The sequence below is a fragment of the Melospiza melodia genome, chromosome 26 (genome assembly GCF_035770615.1).
Source record: "Melospiza melodia melodia isolate bMelMel2 chromosome 26, bMelMel2.pri, whole genome shotgun sequence".
NCBI classification, from domain to species: Eukaryota; Metazoa; Chordata; class Aves; order Passeriformes; family Passerellidae; genus Melospiza; species Melospiza melodia.
Window position 1 is genome coordinate 2,017,905 of NC_086219.1, and position 3,823 is coordinate 2,021,727.

The following is a 3,823-nucleotide window of genomic DNA, read 5'->3' on the forward strand; positions in this document are numbered from 1 at the left end:
TCGGGCACACACTGCACCATCCCCTGCCCTCCTCCTGCCTTTTCCCTGCAGCTCACACCGCCCTTGGCCCAGGGTGTGGCTCTTGGCACATCCCTCACGCCCTGCTCACAATATCAGTCACCAACTTTTACCTTAATCCGGCCTTTCATCATCTGGGAAATGCCCTTTGTGACACAAAACTGCTCGACAGCCCACACCGCTTTGTGAGGATCACTCCTCTCAAATACAGATTTAAGTGGTGAAATGTGAAAAAAAAACATTCTCCAGTCTCTACTTGAAAAAAAAAAAAAAAAAAAAAAGGTTTTGGTACCTCAGAATCCTCAGAATCATCAGCAGCTTTGTCACAACTTCAGCAGAGGGAGGATCCAGCGCCTGGGTGGATGCCAGCAAGAAAACAATTCTTCAGTTACCAAATCTATCGGGTTTTGTAATTTCAAAATTGCATGTTCTGCTTTAAAGAGGCCACACTCATGGGATAAATCACACAGGATGAACTCACACAGTAAGAGCAAATTACATCATAAGAGAATGTGGCACTTGGGGATTTTTTTTTCTTCTTCCTTTATGTAGTAATTTGTTTTTGGGGAACCAGGGAGCTGTAAATAACCGATGGTCAGTAAAGGCTGTAACAAACTTGAAAAAGAAGAAGCAGTTGCTAGATGTGGGAAAATACCACTGGCCATGTTACACCACTCTTGAAAGTACAGGATTTTGAGGCAAAATTCCTCTTTAGTCCTTCATCCCAGAGCAAGGAATGAAGGCAACAATTCACAGTTCTGAGGGGTTAATGAGATCTCAGAGCCTCAAACGTCTTGAATGTGCTGGAAGGGATTCTCAAAGTGTAAAGGGACACCGGAACATGACACTAGGCAGGAATTCAGCTTTAAAGAGTCAAACATTGCCCTGAAACTTGAAGGGAAAAACCATCCCAGGATGGACAGGGCAGCTCTGCCACGCACCTCTCACTGAGCAGGGCTGGCTCTTGGGATGGGCTTTCCCAAATTCACCAGGGTGAAAGTGATAAATCCCCACTGTGAAAAACACCAATCACCTGTTGCTGTTATCTCTGTGCGAAGAATTTCTTGATTATCTCATCCCTTTCTTGAGTTAGTTAAAAAGTATCTTACATAGCATCGTTTCTATTTTAACATTATGTTATAATCTAAAACTATATTTAACACACTACTTAAGAGAACTAATACAGCATAACTTTCTAACATAACACATATAATATTCATTTTAATACTTGTGAAAAAACAACAGTAACATGCCCATTTTTCACAGCCACGACAACTTACATTGGCTGCTCAAAAATAAACCCTTCAAGTGGCAGGCTGCCCTTCCCACAGCACAGCCACTGCCCTGCTGTTGCTCAACATTTTGTAAGAGGCCTGAACCCTGCAGCAGGAGCAGCTCTTATCCCTGTAAGTGTGGAGATAAGGCTGCTAAGCAGCTGAGCCTGTCCTATTTATAAAGGGCTGCTGTTAAAACAGCAGCTCCGAGCTGGGCAGGTTCAGCAGCGACCTTGGAGCTCTGCTGGGCTCTTGGGATGAGAGTCCTGGGCTGTGGCAGCTCTGCCATCCCCACAGTGCAGTGACAGCACAGACAGAGGGGTTTGGGTCCCTTCTGTGAAAAACGCCAATTGCTTGTTTTTAGAATTTTAAAATATTAATAGTAATGAAATGGTTATAAAAATAGTAATGCAATCAGAGTAATAATCATTTGGACAATTTGAATTAGGACAATATGAGACAATAGAGACAAAGAGTTACAGACAGTCTGGGTACCTCTTCTGGGCAGCACGAGCCTGAAAAAGGACCCACGTTAACAGAGGATTAACCCTTAAAAACAACAGCCCGTTGCATATTCATACACCTCACACATGATGCATAAATTCCATTCAAACACAGGATTCTGTCTGGTCATCATCATCTTCTTCCTCTGAATCCTAACAGCACCTTCAAGGGGGAAGACATTCATTTCTTCTGATAGTGGAGCAATAAATTCTCTTTCTCTGAAAGATTCAGGTGTCCTGTGGCTGCTATCTCCCTGCAATCCTTTCTTTAAAAAAAATATCCTACATAGCATCGTTTCTATTTCAACATTTTTATAACCTAAAACTATATTTACCACACTACTTTAAGAGAATTAATACAGCATTACTTTCTAACACAACACATATAATATTCATTTTAATATTTGTGAAAAGCCAATCATAAAATACACATTTTTCACACTTTCAAACATCTCCTCCTTGACACCAAGCTCAGCACTCTGAGCCAGGTTGTGCTTCCTTTCTCTCAGGGAAGAAAACAAAGAGAAATGTTGGCAGGAACTTGAGAAACAAGCACAAAAACATTCTGCTTTTTTTTTTTCTTTTTTTTCCACTGGGGCTCTCAGTTCCTAGAAATAACAGAAAAGATAATTTCCCCAAAATGCTGTTGTTTGACAACTTGCACAGATGTGCCTGGTGCAGAACCTCCACCCACACCCCAAACCTTCCTCCAGCAAAGGAGGCATTTCCACTCAGCAGGAAGCAATTAGCAAATTGTCTCTATTAACATCCAGCAGGGTGGAAGAACATAGTTCTTACCTCTCAACCCTCATTTCAAACAGCCTCAGATGACTCAGAATTCCTGAGGGATCACGAGAAGTAAAAAAGCACCACAAAGGCTGAATTCTGCTGGAGATGGTGGCACGTGCATGTGACAAATAAATGATTTCTCAATGCTCACACACTGACACAGAGACAGGGAAATGCTTTTCATTATTCAGGCTGATTACCAACACCTCCAATTGTTATGTAAATGTCACTGTCCCACTTCTGAGGCTGAGCTACATTAATTGACTTGCATAAGGGTTAATAAATCTGAGTGATTGGGAATGCTGGCCTGATACCCAAACTCCATCCCCACATCATCCCTGACAGTGTCAGGTAGGGCTGAGAGCTGCTGGCAGCCACTAAAGTTAGGTGAGAGAAGTGGAGAGACTTTGGAGAAGTCTGACATGAAGAGAAATATCAAAATACGCAGCCAGGAAAGCAAAGTTAGGTGAGAGAAGAGAGATTTTGAAGAAGTCTAACATGAAGAGGAATGTCTAAATATGCAGCCAGGAAAGGAAAGTTAGGTGAGAGAAGTGGAGAGATTTTTAAAAAGTTTAATGTGAAGAAGATAATCAAAATATGCAGCCTTGAAAGGAAAGTTAGGTGAGAGAAGTGGAGAGATTTTGGAGAAGTCTGACATGAAGAGGAACATCAAAATACGCAGCCAGGAAAGCAAAGTTAGGTGAGAGAAGTGGAGAGACTTTGGAGAAGTCTAACATAAAAAGGAATATCCAAATCTGCAGCCAGGAAAGGAAAGTCAGGTGAGAAAAGTGGAGGGATTTTTAATAAGTCTACCATGAAGAGGAATATCAAAAACTGCAGCCAGGACTCACCTCCTGTCTCGAGCAGGATATGGAGGAGAGAGAGATTTGAGATTCAGCTTGGGGTGTTTGGGGGTGCTCAGTGTCTCCCCGAGTTACTAACAGTGTGTTTTTGTGCCTTTAAACTGATAAAATCAATTGCTTTCCTCTTTACCAATCTTGTAATCTCCCTGACACAGGAAATGCATCATTGCATGTGCCCCAGAAGTGCTCAGAAAGGGATGGGTTTTCACTTGTAAATAAAAATAATTCTTAAAACCTGGTTTGCTTGTCACACCATTTCACTGTTTACTTATTTCACTGTTTGCTTATCACACCACTTCACTGTTCCCAGGACAACTGGTGACTCTTGAGGAAGGACCTTGCTTCACAGCAGACCTCGATTCTTCTTAGGAAAGCA